Source organism: Amphibalanus amphitrite, unplaced genomic scaffold (genome assembly GCF_019059575.1).
Source record: "Amphibalanus amphitrite isolate SeventyFive unplaced genomic scaffold, NRLGWU_Aamphi_draft 000799F_arrow, whole genome shotgun sequence".
Taxonomy (NCBI): Eukaryota; Metazoa; Arthropoda; class Thecostraca; order Balanomorpha; family Balanidae; genus Amphibalanus; species Amphibalanus amphitrite.
This window is the reverse complement of record NW_024882293.1, coordinates 55,757-74,281: the sequence shown is the minus strand read 5'-3', so window position 1 is coordinate 74,281 and position 18,525 is coordinate 55,757. Positions and strand designations below refer to the sequence as shown.

Here is an 18,525-nt window from a genome sequence, read left to right as displayed (position 1 = left end):
CTTCCTCCACCGCCACCAAATCCTCTAGGAAACGGTCCGGGAAGCGGCCAACCGGACGTTAGAGAAGGTACTAGAGTAGAGGAGTTCTGGGCCAGGGCCAGGAATCCCACCCAGCACAAAGGGAGAGCGGTCAAGAAGGTGGAAACTCTCTTCGACGAGTGGAAACGCCTGAAAAAGAACAAGAACAGGACTTCCGCCACCCAAACAAGCAACGAGGACGTATTCAAGAAACAACTGGAAAATATCTTTGATATCGCCCACGGTGACGCAATGTCCTTGATACCTAACCATCCCGGAAGATCGCGCCTTCCTTCTCGCCCAACGTGAGCCAGGGAGACGGGATAGAATGACAGAGGCAGACATGGCGCTCCATTCCCAAGAAAAGAAGAAGAGGAGGAGGGATGACGCCGAAGAGAGGAGGAGGAGCAAGGCGTCGCGTCGGAGGAGGCGCGGGCGGCAGCCGACCAAGTGGAGCTGGAAAGCATAACCTCGAGTAGCTCCGAATCGTCCCCACTTCGCGGAGCCGTGAGACCTGGCCCCAGCATGGGTACAGCCACTCTGTCATCCCGAAAGCGTGGTCGAACCACGGCCATCACGCCGCAACTTTCCGCTAACGTCTAACGTGTGTGTGTGTGGGGGGGGGGGGGTCGGTTGGACCCCTCTGCCTTTTGGCTCCAGATCGCGCTAGAGCTTTGCGAAAAAAACGAGCGTGTTGCCCGTGACGAGAGGAAACCGATGATATCCAATTTAAGGTCCTAGGTCATTGGTTGACCTTCCAGGTCAGGTCAATGATCCAGTGGTCAGAAAAATCGGGACCTGCAAGAGCTTCGTACAGTGAAGCTGTATTGTTTTTGGGGGTGCTGATCACGAATTTCATGCTAGTTTTGATCACATATGATGTCTTCGTGCATTTAGACCAGGTCGGGTCAGGTCAGGTCAGCCATTAGGCGTCCTGCCGGCTACCCATAGTAGGTCTCAACTACCACTGGTGGCGTCGTAACACATAACAAAGGCACCAAAACTACTTCGTAAATGTTCAAATGGATGCTAAATTCGAAATCAGCCCGAAAAACTGCCCTAGAAACATGTATACCTCGGAAAAGTGACACGAGGTCATCATAGGTCAATGACCTGACCTGACCTGACCTTCAGGTGACCTTGACACCCACCGTAATGCATGGGGCGAACATCATTTCACATGTTTGGACGTTTATAATCGCAAAAATATTAGAAACACGCGGATAATGAGAGCTGACATACGCTGAATCGCGACTCCGGCCAAACATGGTCTCGAGAAATAGGTCACAGGTCAAAGGTCATTTGGGTCAGGGTCATGAAATTTTCAGAGTATGTATAAAATTGATCATCTCGAGGATACTGAAAGTCTCGTCGCGATCGGCCGCTTTTTACGTGAGTTATTCGCGAAAACTCATGGGGGTCCATCCCACCCCTACACATACGAGGGTTAATATGCATTGAGCCACCAAAAAGCATCCGCCGATTTCGCTCTTTTTGCTCTTTTTCCACGTTTCTAGACGAATGGCATCATTTGAGGGGGCGCAAGCGCGAAAAAATAAAAATAAAAATTTTGTATGGAAATAAGGACCACCCTAATGTATGTACATACTTACACATGAGCCATGTCCGGAGGCTGGGCCCAGGGCACACTGCACACGTCTAGGGGTGTCGCCACGGATTTTTTAGTAGGGGGTGGGGGTCGGGTTGCTGGTCTTCGCCTTGACGGGTAGGGGTGTTTTTGGGCACGCACCCGTTTTTTCGTGTGGGAAACCTCACGCAGGGCCACGAAAGCAGCGGTATAACTTATTGTAAATTAAATTTGCATTGTGAATAAAAAACAATAATCACATGTCACCTAAGGTCAGGTCACCGTGCCATGTCAAGTTCAATAACTATGCCTCTTAGAATTCCTATCTTGTCATTCCGACAGATTATCTCCTAAAAGTTTGAAAATTAGTATGATGCTTGGAGACGGGTTACACAGCACATTGAATGGACGCGTCCACCCAATGTCCTGTGTAACCCGTCTATATGTTACAGGCAATGTGTGGAATCAGGCATTCTACACATATCCCTGACTGCTTAGGCATTCTATAGAACCAGTACTAGGGTGACCCGCGTGCTCCGCAACGCGAACAGGGGTATTTTCGATCGGTGGGTGTTTGGTTCTTGTGTCGGTTGGGTTATCTATCCATTTCGGTCGATTGCTTTTTGACGGCTAAACGTTTTGGTTTGTGGGGAAAATATCCATCACATCGAGGTGCCCGTGTCTGATAAGCATGCTTTCTACTTAAGAAAACATGTCAAATGTGTTTTATAATGTAGGGGAGAGCGGGGAGAGTTGTATCATGTCCAAGTTGTATCAGGGCGAATTGTGCGAAACTTATCCAATTGATGGCGCTCGTGACACGACCAGCCGACGAGGTTTTCCGGGCGCCATCTTTCCCTGTTCTGTCGTGTGGCTGGGTGGACGCGTCTCGAGGTGAGAGCTGATTTTATGTTTTTTAATGTCATTCTAAAAAAAATAAGTTGCAAGAAAATGTGTGTTTTGGACATTTAGATGTGCACGAATTTGAAAGATCTCCGTAGCGGTGGTGAGGGTAGGTTCTAAGGCTGCGTGAGTGAAAATGGATTTCTCCGGCTGTCCGCTGTTTTTTAGCACGAGGATGTTTTTCCAAGATGGCGGCGAGGTACATGTTGTATCAGAGCCGGGTGGGGTATGTTGTAACATGTATGTAATGTATGGGTATGTTGTTTTTGATAGCGAAAGCTAAGGCCTGGCTCGCGTTTGTAGGTAGCTAGTCAATACTCGTTCCATTTTGGCACAATGTGTTGGCTTCTTTGCTCTAAACGAGCCACTTTTGCGTCTAGTCTGTTGATGTTTCGTTCGTTTCGATGTTTCGTTCGGATTGCATTGACCTAAGTTTGGTCTAATAAAAGTGAAGCCTTTGAGCATATACATTGTATCAACCCCATTTAATGTTGTTGTTATGCTCAAAACCAGTAGCAAGCACACTCCCTGAAACGTGAAATACCTAGCGATACAAATTACCCCACCATGTGATACAACTCACCCAAGCCATGGGGCAAGTTATATCAAAAACATTGTTCTATTCGGCAGACCGTAGAAGAAAAACTGGTAGAGGTAGCGGAAAAGTTACTTTGCACAAAAAAGCAGAAGAATCAAGGAAGGAGATAGTATGGAAATAATGAGTTTATCACGGATAGTTACGAGGTTATGGGTCTCGGAGTAAAAACTGATACAACCCACCCCACTCTCCCCTAGGTGCGTAGTTTTATGACAAATGAGAGGCGTAGATAATTTTCGCTAAAAATGGTTTTGCAGAGGTTTGAAACATTAATATTTTTTAGAATACTGTGGCTGGTCATGCAAACGTGATGATTGGATCTTGGAGAGAATTGAATGCTCTTTCTAATGATAGCATTTTCAATTGTCAAACGTATCAGGTTAAGCAGCAAACCCCGTGTAATTATTTAGTGGCACATTACGGACAAATACCATTTTCTCCAGCAATTTGTTCCACCTTGTTTTTCATCGATCAGCTTTTCACAATTTTTCCATGAGAGGCGGTACATTTCTCTTGCCAATAGGCGTTGTTTCAACTCGCTAAGTCTGACGGTCACGGGAAAATAAAATAAAATCCAAAATCCGTTTAAAACGGCACTTTTTGAAATGAAATTGCCCTCACACGTGCACGTGGTGCGTGCCACCCCCTGCACCGCACACTATTCGATTGCCCGTTCGATTCTCTACACGATGCTGTTTTCCCCGTGCCGATCGGGCGCACGGCTACCGAGATATTGCACGGGGAACGGACCCGTGTCGGGCAAATTTAGCCATTTTCACCCGTTTTTGCAAGCCGATTAATACATGTAAAGTCTATGACGCGAATTTTCACTTTTTAGGCACGCGCCACGCGCTCGCTATCAACCCGATCGAGCCGAGACCCCCCAAAGGCACGTTGTCCATCCTTGTTCTATAACAGGGGTCGGCAAATGGTGGGGCATGCCCCCTTTGGGGGTAATGGAGCCCTTTCGGTGGGGGTAATGAGGGATTCTGAGAAAGCCTATCTTTTTAGAGTTTGTAGCTCCAGTGATGGAGCCATCGTGACTGTTGCATCCCAGGGTTCAAAGATTAGCCCAGGCCAAAGGCACAGCAGTCAGCACACATTGATTAGATACCAATTTTCACGTACCTGCTCGCCTCACCATCTCACCCCTCCGTACAGTCGTACAAAAGCAGCTGCAACTTTTGACCGTCGCCCGTCTGTTGGCGTTTCAACAGCCGCTAACGTAAGGGGGAGGAGTCGATCGGACCCCCGCAGCCTCTCGGACTCTGATATGGAGCTGTGCATAAAAAAGACGAGCGTGCTACCCATGACAATAGGAAGCCGCAGCTGCACATTTTTAAGGTCCTTGGTCATTCCGTCTCATTCAAGAGGGCAATGACAAGTGTCGAGAAAATCGGGACCCGCTATAACTCCTTGAAGTGAGAGTTTATGGCTCAAGATGATCTCCAGAAAAGCTCATAAGCCAACGGTCATTATGGGTCCAGAGGCCAGTTTTGCCAACAGAAAAATAGCCGCCTGCCGGAATTTTTGCCTAAAGATCGTTTCACATATGGAGCGTAAACGGTACAGCCCTATCCGCTTACGAGCCCATCGCGTTTACGCTCCGTATGTGAAGCGGTCTTGAGGCAAAAATTCCGGCAGGCGGTTATTTTTCTGTTGGTAAAACTGGTCTCAGGTCATGATATTTTCTGGGCTGGTAAAAAAAAAAAAATATGATGGGCTCGAGGGTACAATTTGGTCGTGATCCAATGCCTTTTACGTGAGCTTTTAACGAAAAACTACCCGCCGCCCCTAAACGTACAAGGGTTAAATGGGATATAGCATAGGCGGCGGAACGGGGAGGGCACCGGGGCACCGTGCACCCTTTGATTTTTGCATTTTAACATTAGCCCTATGGGTGTTGCATGGAAAGAATGGGACCAAAAGTCAGCAGTGCCCCCCCTCCCCTCCCCCTTAATTGAAGGTGTTCCGCCGCTACTGGGATATAGGCATTAAATATTTTGTGGAGGAAGTGTCATGTTTTAAACTTGATGCATTGGAAATGCGCAAATACCCAAAGAGTTCCAGGACGGTATGGAATTTCAGTAAACTTGGTTGTGTCAGCAATGGGGTCTGGTAGGTGGGGGTACTGGCCCTGCCTGGCGCCCAAAAAGGGGGCACGACCCCGAATGACCTGCCGACCACTGTTCTATAAGTTGCGCAAATTTCAGCGCGGTAGGTGTGACGGTGTGACCTGTAACCCGCGCTACGTAGCACCATGTCGCGACCTCGGTAACAGACAGAAACTACGTCACCACAAATAGTAATATAGACAAGCGGCTGCGCCACTTGCTTCGCGGCGTAGCCAGAAAATGCGGCACCAGCCAATTTGCTTTCGAATGGTGTTTGATTTAAACTGATCTGTCGTCTGGAAGCAGAGACATGGACGGAAACGCGAAGAGGAAAATTTTGAACATACCTAATCTGTGGGCTTATTTGGATGAAATTTGGGTCATGCGGGGTCAAGTCAGGTCAAGTTGGCCATCCCCGGTCACGCTGGGTCAGGCCAGGTCACCTTCGGTCAGGCCAGGTCGTATAGGTCACCTAGTCACATTGGATCGGCCTGTACCACACTTCTACTACTTCTACCCATACAACTACTCCTACCACTACCCCAACCCCTACCCCTACTCCTACCACTACCCCTACCACTACCCCTACCACTACCCCTACCACTACCACTGCCCCTACTACTACCCCTACCACTACCCCTACTACTACCCCTACCCCTACCCCTACCCCTACCCCTACCCCTACCCCTACCACTACCCCTACCACTACCCCTAATACTACCACTACCCCTACCGCTACTCCTACCAATACTACTACCACTGGACCAAGTGAGGTCACAGACTATCAGATAAACTGATAAACTAAAAAAAGAGTTCTTAAAACTGCCCCTACACGTGTCACTCCATTATTCTTTATCGTATTTGGTAAAAATGGCGCCTTGAGACAAATGTGGCGCATTGCGACAAAAGTGGTGCATTTGTGCCTGTCCTTTTGTCATGCATCCTTTCACCGATTTGCACCTTTATCGGACCATATTTGGCAAAGTTGTGCAATTTCCGGCAAAAATGGCGCCTTTCGACAAATGTGGCGCATTGCGGCAAGCCCGGTGCATTTGTGTTAGCGCATTGACAACTGTCCCTATTCAACGAAAATCAACGCCTTCATTCGCATCTGTTTATCAAAATAAATAAGCTGCAATCCGCAAATGAGAGGCACCCGCCCCCGATCGTCATGCATTTTAGTTGCAAAGTCCATCAAACCCGGCTGCCGATGCCTTGAAGACCGAGCAAATTTGTGAGGAAATACGCACTTTTCCAGGGCGTGCCACGTGCAAACCATCCACCCCCGGGACTCGAAACACGACACTGCACGTGCGCGTGATGTCATCAACACCCTGCGAAAATTTCAGCCCAATCGACCGCACCGTTTGACCTGTGCACGGCGTCAAAGCACCCCTCTGCACGGTGCAAACAGACAGACAGACAGACAGAGTTTCATTTCACAAATACACCTTTTTAGCCGCGATTTAAAACAGTTGAACTCCATTTTAAAAAAGCTGATTTGTGATTTAAAACTGTTGAACGGGGTTTTAAAACACATGACTTCCATTTTAAAAGAATTGAATACGATTTTAAAACAACTGACGACGTTTTTAAAACAGTTGAATTTATTTTTAAAATAACTGAACTGCACCTTAAAAAGCATGATAGGGCCAGTAACACTTCAGCTACACTAATAATGATAATAGCTATATGCTCCCCCGTTTTGCGTCGTCTGCTAGAATTGAATGAAGCGCTGCTTCTTCAAACCGGAAGAGTTCGAGTACATAAATACAACATGTAAAATGTTGTTCTCATGACTTTCCATTTTCCCACTTTTTCTGTTCAGTATATATGCAAGACTGCCACTCCCAGCGCACCAGGCCATATATAGATCACTTGGGTCACTTGTCACTGGGCTCAACATTCGAGCGACTGTACATATACATAGATACTACATAGTAGGTATTGCATTCACTTTATAAAAGGCATATTATATTCGCATTTACTTCAAGGAAAGTATCTACTTTAGACAATGTCATCACCCAGTATCGGTGACTTGATAGTCACCGATGATGAAAAAACTGTCACTGCTGTAAGAGAAGAAATAGCTCAGGCGGCTGCATAAGCTATGCTGGGTGTATAAGGTATGCTGTGTACCGGCTGCATGTAGAATGCCCGAAGATGTGCAAAGATAGATGCGTCACAAAAGCATGACGATCTTCTATGCAAAGTTACATGTGTACATAGTTTCGAATAATTTCGATGTCAGCTAACGACTGTTAAGCAGTGAAACCACTGTCAATGTTATCTGAATAGCCTTGCAATAAATGCAGTGGGATTTTTTATCTTTAAAAACATTGCAAAAAGCAATAATCATAACACATCGGCAAACAAAAATTAGTTACACTTTCAACAGAAAAGGCAAGGTATTAGATAAGGTTGCATGACAACAAAATGCAATAATAATGAATGAGATAATGCTACATTTAGCACACTTTAAAATGCAGTTCAGTTCTTTTAAAAATAAATTCAACTGTTTTAAAATCGTCGTCAGTTGTTTTAAAATCGTATTCAGTTCTTTTAAAACGGAAGTCATGTGTTTTAAACCCAAGTTTAACAGTTTTAAATCACAGATCAGCTTTTTTAAAATGGAGTTCAACTGTTTTAAATCGCGGCTAAAAAGGTGTAGTATAGTAGATAACGCCTTTTGGGGCGACTAACGGAGCGAGCGAGAGGGTGAGCCTTGCACGTGCGAAATTTCGAGGGGGTACCTCCAACTGACTTCGGCACGGCACCCTACTAACCGGTCTCTAGCAATGTGCCAAATTTGAGCACAATCGGCCCAGCCGTTCTCGAGATCTGGAAACGACCCCTGCATGTGCGCACGTGCAGCAGCACCCCAATTCTGGCACATGGATATGCAGTGCCTAGTGGGTGCCTACCTACATACATGTCAACTTTCAGCGCAATCGGCCCAGTGGTTACCGAGATATTGCCATTGTTACAAAGCTGACACCTCTTCGTTTTGCACGTGGCACGTGCATAAGGGGTCACCCACATGCATCGGGAATAGTCCAATGCTTGGTAGAAGGAATGAAGCTACCCTACAAAAATTACCGCATGTAAATCGGTCAAGTGGTTGCTGAGATATAAGCCTCGCAAAAGCGTCCGCACGGCCGGCCGGCCGCTCATACTCAGAAATATCCGTTAATCTAAGTCCTAAGACTACGCTCGCTTCGCTCGCTCCGTAATGACTGGCTTAACCCGCGCCCGGCTGGGGGTCCTGGATTTCCACGCCCTGCTGGGGGGGGGGAGTGTTTGAACACCCCCCTTGTAACTCGGCTCCTGGGCCACGTAGCGATACGCGGAAGGCGGCGTTCGAAAGAGCGTGAAAAATAATGACGAAATCACTTCGGTCAATTTTTTGGTCAGGTCAAAGGTCAGGTCACCAGAGGTCATTGAAGGCAAAATTTCGCCGATTTCCAGGTCGAATGTCGAAAATTTCCAGGAAGCCAACGCATAACTCGGGAACCAATAGAGCTACAGCCGCCAAAAAGCGCATTCGATAGCCCTATTAACGCCCTTTCTGAGTAATTCTCTCAGATTTGACCTAACGTCAACGGTTTTGCCTGCAGGGGGCAAAAACTGCAAAAATAGCCCATTTTTCGGAAACAGTTTTTCTGCAATTACTTTTGACCTAAGCCTTGTACGAGCTTACTTTTACCGGCATCGTGTTTCTCTCGTCAAGACGCATCGAATGAACTATAACTTGACCTTGAAAGGTCAACTTGAAAATTTGACCTCAGGTCAAGGTCATGACCTGACCGGAAAGGGTCATGTTGCATATCAGTCGATCCGTATCGTCGAGCTGAACACATCTAAGGCGTTTTCATCGCTCTAGCATGCCTCTATCAAAAGTTATTTGCGAAAAACTGTTAGATACCATTCGTGACCTAAGATGACCTCAGGGCATAAACAAGGGTCACGGACACCATTTTCATGTTCAGTGTGTCTAAACCACTTGTAATTCGGTGTTTGGGAGTGTTTATAATGTCTTTCGTCCAAAAGAGGCGCATTTCAATTTTCTCCCATTGACTTATAATGGGGAGGTCGCAAAATTGACCTGACCTCAGGTCATCGATATCAAAATTCTGAGATATACATTTTGTACATGTTATTGCTCTTAGCAATCGCTGAAAGTTTCAAAGCGATCGGTCACTCGGTGTAGCTATGACAGACATTGAAACTTTTTATGAGGTGAGGTCACTTCAAGTGACCTGGTGACCTGACCTTGAATGACCTTGGTCTGAAATTTTCACATGTGTAGAATTGATGTATGATAAGGTGTACCAAAAACGGCGGCGCTCCGCGCCGCCGTTTTTGAGATATTCGCGAAAAACCACAAGGGGGGGGGGGGGTGTTCAAACACCAAACCCCAGCAAACCCCAGCAGGGCGCGGGTTAAGCTCCCAGACATTCTATAGAATGCCTAAGCATTTTGATTATCCGAAACAACACGCGTCTAAAAGTTCTCCTTTGAGACGCTGATGACGGCGATTTAGCCGAAACGCGTTCGTCCATCATTTTTGTTCCGTGCTATTATACTTGTCTCAACTGAAGTACTATTTGTTTACCTAATTTTCTTTATTGGCCTTGGCCGGTCGTCACCTCACACTATTTCAGGGCAATGAGTTGAGAGGAAGCGATGGAGAAATTGTGCTATGCCGACCACCAAATGGTGCGCCGCAAGCAGCAACTGATCCAATCCCCTTGGCACGGGAGAGTAGAGTTCTGCACGGCTGCAATTTTCCACAGCCTAGCCGCCCCGCAGCCGTGGCTCCACAGCCACAGCCGCCCACAGCCGTGGCAAACTGTGGGCAGCCAGCCGTCAGCCGGCCGTGGATACTTTCAATGAAATGCAACCAAATAGTATATCATAAGTTGTTTTTAGTTGAAACATATAGCCAAAAGCACATTGCAATGGGCTATAGATTATCAAGCTCATGAAGCATCATAGGTTAACCCGGCAGTTGCTGGGGTATTTCGCCACCCACCGTTTGCTGGGGGGGGGGGGCGTTAAACGCCCCCAGCCGATAACTCGAGAACCAATAGGCGCAGCGAAACGCACGAGGCGGCAAACGAAAGAACGCGACGAGACGCTTCAGATGAGTACTTTAAAGTTGAATTTTGAGGTCACAGGTCGAGTCAAGGTCAGGTCAAACACCTGAAATCGGGCTTTCAGTAGCACGGATTTCAGGACTTCGCAATGGGCGCCTCTCGTCATAAACTCTGTCAAAACGGCGCACAATCCATCATATAAGGCCTACAAGAGTGTCAGCTCCATGTAGGGGTCAATCAAGCATAGGTCAGGGTCAAGGTCAGGTCAACCGGGTAGGCACATATCTCCGAAAATCAAAACTGATATTCGCAGCCTGTGACACATGTTTTATGGGTAATTTGGGGCGTAGAACACGATGGTGACATTCATTTTATCATATGTGTACGTGTTTGGCTCAAAAAGTTCAATTTAAGAAATGCATGTAAAATGGTCGTGAAGTAGTCACGAGAAATTGCCAAGATTCAGTTCAAGATTTTGGAAAATGCGGAACGATAATCAATAATCGAAGATAACCATCTGATTGTGCATGGTATTGGCAGTCTAATGGCGTTTACGGCATGTCTGTATGTCTATTCTGTGATTTTATATGATTTTTTGAACATATGCCGTTTTTGGTCGAAAACTCAGAAATCATGACGTCACTAAAACCTCGATATCTCAAAAAATTTTCCGATCGATTTTTTTGAAACTTTGGCACAATAAACTTCAATCAATTCCCTACAGGTACCCAAAATTTGGCGCGCCGCCTGATGCGCATCGCATACCTACACAAGCCCTTGCAAGGGGTTAAGAAAGATGGGTAGGTAGGTATACCTACATCAACAGAAAACATAAACAACGAACCAGACTAGAAGCACTAGCAGTGTAGACATCTAATGCCAAATCCTGAAGCATGGTTGTGGGACAGAACAACAGACTCTGATGCTTTTCATTATCAATGTTAGGTATGGAAAATGAAACTTGAACTGAAGTTGATAGACTGTCAAACAGTGATTGTCTAGTCAAAACTCTTGCTTCTTTCTTACTGTAGATGCCCCGCCTATCGACGGTGTCATTCTCGCAACTCCTCGAGATATCCGCAACAATTCAGATCAAATTTACGTCCACGTTGACCCAGGAAGAAATTCAAATTTTTCACCTTTAAGTTTTCCTAAGTTAAGTTTTAAGCTCCTGATAGAAATTAAGTTATTTTGTTGTGTTAACGGCCAGGAAACCGTCAAAATTACTTTTAAACGAGACGAAGCGAGGCGCTCTGCTAAACGAACCGAAACGAAAAGATCCAGAAAGAAACGAACCCGAACAACAAGCCGACAAGACGACACGACTTATTCCGTTTAAATTAGGACAGTTTCAGTCGAACGATAAGCTTGATAGTTTAACTACTTAGAACCTTGTTCGTCTTTCGTCCTTTTTCCGTCAATATATGTAAATAAAGCTCGTAAAGGTTTTTGATGGGGTTTCAATGAGCTGGCTGTTACATAAGTTTAAAAGTAATTTTTTTTTGTTTTGGTTAATTTAGAAGTCTTTTTCAATCGAACGTTAAGTCGACATGGAAATGACTACCAAGGACATCAAAGAAGAGCTTAAGAGAAGAGGACTTTCGAAGAAGGGAAGAAAGGAGGAACTTCGAAGACAGTTGGATAGTGCAAAACTCGAAGAGAATGCGGATGATGTAATATCAACGACCTCATACGAATCTCTATCATCTTCTAGTATGATATCGCATGTGGCTTCTGAAATTGCTAAAAGAGCAGAACTGAAAGTTAAAATGACGCTTTTAGAGGAGAAACAAAAACTTCAAATTGAAGAGCTAGAATTACAAATGAAAAGGGCGAAATTAGAGTTAGAAGAACAAATCGCTGCCTCAGAAGCGCGAGAACAGGCGTTAGCTTGTCCAAGCGAAACTTCAACTAGTGCACGAAGTCATACATCGCGAAAAACAAGTTGTGAACGAGAATGCCGGTCAACCAACAGGACAGAAGAATTATTGGCCATTTCATCTTTACTGACCCAGCAAAAGAGAAACCTTTTACCGCCATCAACGATACAGTGTTTCGAGGGTGATCCATTAAAATTCAGAGGTTTTATTCGCGCCTTTGATTGTCGAATCGCCGAACGAACTGACGACTTTTCCGAACGACTACACTTTCTCGAACAATTTACGAAAGGGAAGCCAAACGAAATAGTGCGAAGTTACATGAACATCGACCCATCGAAGGGATATATCGAAGCAAGAAAGGCAATGGAAAGAAAATATGGAGATGAATACAAAATATCTGCGGCTTATATAGAAAAAATCTTTCAATGGCCATGTATGAAGCCGAGCGATGTAACTTGTCTTGATGACTTTGCTATCCTTTTACGAAGCTGTTTCAACGCAACCGAGGAAATATCTGCATTAAGTGAAGCTAATCATCCCAAAAACTTGCAAATCATTATAAGGAAGCTCCCTTACTCACTACAAGAGCGCTGGCGTCGTGCATATTTACGTCTGGACAACGAGTTGCGTTGGAGAGGCCGGAAATAGTGGCGATTTCAGGACCGCAAGAATGGACCGTCATTGGAATGATTCTTTTTTAAACCGTGGACTGTTTTCGGCCGAAATTTAATAGTTACTACAAAATATTTTGTAAGTACGTTTTTACCAAGAATGAATGCCATCAGGGCTAAATTTTTACTTCTATTGCATTTTGTCAAGAAGCATATAGTGCTGTTATATTGCAGTTTTAGCGCGTTTGTTACAAAATATGAAGCGAATAAGTGTCAGTGTGTCTGTATTTAGGGCCTTGAGTGTGTCAGTGTAATTCATCAGTGCCAGAAGTTAACTTGAGGGAAGTTATGCTAATTACTCTTGTCCATCCACTAAAATTTATTAAATATTTTGCTTTGTGTATTCGAAAAGGAGAGGGAACTATTTCATTTGTGCCTTCATGTCGGAATTGAAGGTGGATCATTAAATTTTCAACGCAGTTTACAAACAAGCATTTGGTCTCTCAAGCAGTGGCTAAGAAAAGGTTGATCAATCCTGAAGTTCAGTCATCGTACCTCACATTGGCAGGAAGATCCCCCAAGGACAGAGGATATATTGTATACATGTCCTGTAAATCAAAACAAACAAGCATTTGGTCTTTCTCGTATACAAGCAGTGGCTAAGAAAAGGTTGATCAATCCTGAAGTTAAGTCATCGTACCTCAACTTGGCAGCAAGATCCCCCAAGGACAGAAGATATATTGTATACCTGTCCTGTTAATCAAAACATTTTTGTGCCTGCAAAGGCTTAAGTTATCTGTGGTGTGTTCGGAGTTAGGCCATATGGCCGTTTTTGTTGTATGTTTATGTGGAGATTGAATATAACTGTGACCCTGTGCTTGTTTGTATACTTACTATGGTCAAACAGGGAACAGCACATTCACATAACATACTCACCTAGCACCTAACTCATAGCTGTACCCTGCAGGATCTGTACTTGTTCATGTCTTGAGCATTAACAAAGCACTTAAGTAGCTTAGTAATCATTCCCCACATTTTCTGAGCATCTAACATGACATACAGCAGTGCAGAGCAGCTTCAGAGAAGAAACTCTTTAAATGCACAGACTCACACCAGCCACCCAATGAGCCAGTTCCTCAGTTGACTGTTTCCCTGGATGCAGCTTGGCAATGTGAGCTAACTTTTGGCAAGTTGAAGGTTAGCAGGTAAGATTGAGTTAGGGTGAGTACCTACCTATAACTGGGTGCTACTGCTATGCAGGTCTTGGGTAGGCTGCAAATATGTGTGATGATTGAGGTTAGGTCAGCTGTCAGGTTAGTCAGGAGTATGCTCATTGCTCAGGTCACATTTTTATGGACACTTGGCAAATTAAAAAACTAACAATCTAATCTAAGCTAACCCGACTAAACATACACAACTACTGACTATAGGAACTAAGCACCTACCTACTTGTGCCTACATCTCATACCATGTCAAAGTAGAGTTCCTTGGTGGAAGATTACCCTCAGTACTTTTGATCCCAGCCCTGTGAAGAAAACTAATACTTCTAAGCTCTGAGTCACTGCTGGCCATCCACAGGAAGAAACGCTGAGACTGAAAGCTTTGCCATTGTATATTGGAACAATAATCACTATCACGAATGACTATGAACACATTATATGATCACATCGTTGCATGGATTGTCACATTGACAATTCTACTACAATCCTTTTTCAAGAAATACATTGATGATTAACATCAAAATCAACATAAAGTGGATTTAGTGATCCGAGCTTTCTCCTCCAGTAGCAATGGAATGATCGCATGTTTCATTTGCCAGACACTGAGCACCTGATGCACATTACAATCTGCATAGCATGAAGCATCTAAGCTGCCCAAGTTCATTCATTCTAGATTTTTAACTTGAAAGTTAGCACTAATTCATCTTGCTGTTGTAAGTTATCATTCAATATCCATACCAATACATCAATATGCGCTCATCAGTCATCAGTCAACATTTTCTGGCATGATCCTGCTCAGTGTGCTCTTCAGTAGGTATTGCTCCAAGGTCTGCAATATTATAGCTTGTTTTTGGCCAATAAACCCTTTTAATTTTATTTTTCTTGCTGATATATGAGCCCGATCACCTTGCGTTTATCAACCAAAATTTCATAACTTGTTCAACTTGATATTGATATTGCTCAGGAGTCAGGACCTCTGTCATCCTCCTGGATACTTCGGATTGTTTTCAGTCAACATGCTTCTTAAATATGATATAAGTCAATATTCAAAACATCCAACAAAACGACGTACAAGAGTAAGAAAACCACCAGATAAACTAAAAAATGGCCTTGGAACAGAGCCAAGCGGTGCTCCATTTGTTTGTTTACAGTGATTGTAGTGCTGATGTATTTTTAGGACTCTGAACGTCGGCTTATAAAAAAAATGAAACGTTTTTACAAAAGTTGTAAGGCAAGTAATATTTATCTGAAAGAACTAAAATATTCAAAAGCCAAACACTATGAAATACATGAATAGGAACGAAAAAGTAACCCAAAAATCCAGCCTAATCACCGGCTCCTAAAACTGCAACAAAATCAGCACTTTTCCCCGCAACTCGTTGTCCAGACGTAAATATGCTGGCGTCGTAGGGTGTACAGTTTTACGGAAGAAGGAAGAAGATTGAACTTTGTCGATTTAGTCGAGTTTGTAGAACGAGAAGTACAAGTCATGACAGACCCTGTTTTTGGAACGACCGAAATGGCGTGTTTAGCAAAAAATAGAAGAGTCGCGCATACTTGCGATGAAGAAAGGTCAAGAAATAGGAACGCTTTCAATATCAAAATGGAAGACAAATTCCGCAAAGATCGTAATTGCCCATATTGTAATCTTACACATGACATTGAAAATTGCGAAGCTCTGAGGCAAAAGAGCACCGAGTTTCGATTAAAGGTAGTAAGAGAAAACAGACTTTGTTTCGGCTGTTTAATGAGCGGTCACATTTCGAAGCAGTGTCAAAATCGTAAAACATGTCAAAAATGTTTTAGGAAGCACCCCACCATCCTGCATGCGGAAGAAACAATCCAAACCAAGAATGTACAAGAATTAAGCGATACGGCTCAAGAAAATACTACAAAGTCTGACGTCTCAAAACACGAATCCAACCAAATGTGTTATAGTGTCATTGACGACCAGGCCGGACCTGTAATGTCTGTGATCCCGGTGGTGCTAAACGGCCCAAATCAGCGAAGTGTCGAAACGTACGCATTTCTCGACAACGGCAGCTCTGCCACGTTTGTGACGAGGCGCGTCGCAAATGAGCTTGGCTTATCTGGCGACGATACTACTCTTACCTTGACAACGGTAGAGCGAGAAAAGAGTAACCTTCGGAGTACTATTTTGACAGGATTACAAATATCCGATATCGACGGACATAACACGTTGCCTTTGCCTCCCGCATTTACAATTAACAAGATTCCACTATCAAAGGATGATATACCAGATGCACAATTGTTAAATAGTTGGAAGCATCTCCACAAAGTTCAAATCTCTGAACTAGAAACAGAGCACATTGGGATTCTGATTGGGTGCGACTGTCCCAAGGCCATGGAACCATGGGAAGTAATACATAGTAAGAACGGCGGCCCATATGCGGTGAAGACGGTTCTCGGTTGGACGGTGGTAGGGCCAAGATCTCCATGGAAACCGTCACAAAGTAATGCAAGGAAAGTCAATCATACTGAAGCGCATCACGATGAAATTGAGAAACTATTAGTTTCTATGTACAACAGTGATTTTACAGAAAGGGAGAACAGTGAACTTATCTTATCTCAAGAAGACAAGAAATGGGAATCAATGGTTAGTTCAAGCATCAAAATGATTCATGGTCGTTACGAAATACGACTACCCTTTAGAGAAAACCCAACAAAACTTCCAAACAACAGAAAACTGGCTGAAAGGCGAGCTGAAGGGCTGAAAAAAACGATTCATGAAAAATCCCGTTATGCACGCCCGTTACGCTGACTACATGAAACAGCTTTTGATCGACGGTCACGCCGAACTCGCTCCGAAGTTAGCGACTGATAACGACCCAAGTAAAACGATACAGGGGACATTTTGGTATTTGCCACATCATGGCGTGCAACATCCCTCAAAACCAGAAAAGACCAGAGTTGTCTTTGACTGTTCGGCGAAATACGGAGGAGTTTCTCTCAATGACCATTTACTTCAAGGCCCCGATTTGACAAATAGTCTTATTGGTGTTCTTTTACGGTTCTGTGAAGAAAAAGTCGCATTTATGGCTGACATTAAGGCCATGTACCATCAAGTTCGTGTACCAGTGGAGCAAGCCGATTACCTAAGGTTTCTCTGGTGGCCAAATGGCGCCATAGATACACAACTAGAAGAGTATCGAATGCGGGTTCATCTTTTAACATAGAAAATATTTGAATTTCTTCCTGGGTCAACGTGGACGTAAATTTGATCTGAATTGTTGCGGATATCTCGAGGAGTTGCGAGAATGACACCGTCGATAGGCGGGGCATCTACACTCTCCCCCGTCACGCGCACGCTGTGACCCTTTCGGTGCCTCCCTCACTTGAATGTAGGAGTTAGAGGTGTCAATTTCAGAAATTTCTTGTCCGATGTCCGTCCAATGTCCAAAATCCTAGCTCACTTTTGTCCGAAAAATGTCCAAGGCATGGATTTGTCCGAAAACTGTCCGAAAGCTGGATATGGAAAGAGGATGGGGGAATTGATCTATATTAGGTATATGTTTGTATATACCACATGATAACTAAATAACAGATCCGCCATCTGGTTTTGAGTACAAAATATTGCAAACTAAAAATGTTGAAGCAATATCATATGCAGTAGGGAATGGGCATTAGGGCAATAGGCCTAATCTGATATATAAAACAAACACAGCATATTGAGACAAGCCTCTTCTCTTCAAAATGTGCTACAGCCTACAACTGAAGCCGAGTAAGCAGGAATAATGCAAAACATTGCCTTATCCCTCCAGCTTGCGTTCTCAAATACTGACTTCTTGCCACATCCCTTAGGCCTTACACTAAGCCACTTGATGATGAATTAATACAGCAATAATGCAAGCAGCTATAGCTGCTTGCATATGGTAAGTGAATATATTCACTTACAATAACGATGGATATCTTCATCTTATATCACACTGGCTAGTGGCTGAGATGTAAAGTAGAACACTTCTTGCAAAAGCAAAATAGTTCATGTGAGATGAAACATGTGAGATAGGTACATCTGGAAGAAACGTAGAACACTTCTTGCAAAAGCAAAATAGTTCATGTGAGATGAAACATGTGAGATAGGTACATCTGGAAGAAACGTGCTGTTCACTGAGCCACACATCTCTGAATATCCAATAGAATAAGCGAGCAAAAAAATAAAAATACCTGCTATGATTTAGCACAAGTTCACTGAAATTCAAAAGCAAAAAGAAGTTGTATAAATCCTTGGTAGAATGAAAAACACATTTCATGCTACCATCCTCGGTAGCATGGAACATGGGTATCCGGCTTTGAGTCGACGATGTGAAAGTAAATCAATAATATGACGTCATTATGATAGAATTTGTCCAATTGAAGTGCATGTACCGTTAAGTGTTTGATATAAATTCAATATATATTACAAAATATCATATTTCTTTCGAAAATAATTCAATTGTAAAGCAAAATAACGGTTTTTATTGTATTAGACGTCAA

At 44.0% G+C, this 18,525-nt stretch overlaps 1 protein-coding gene across 1 annotated transcript in view; it reads right to left on the bottom strand.

Moving 5' to 3' along the window:
- The window catches only part of LOC122366351 (dimethylglycine dehydrogenase, mitochondrial-like), a 90,141-nt gene that overhangs the window by 52,881 nt on the left and 18,735 nt on the right, over positions 1-18,525 (bottom strand). The window lies entirely within an intron of this gene.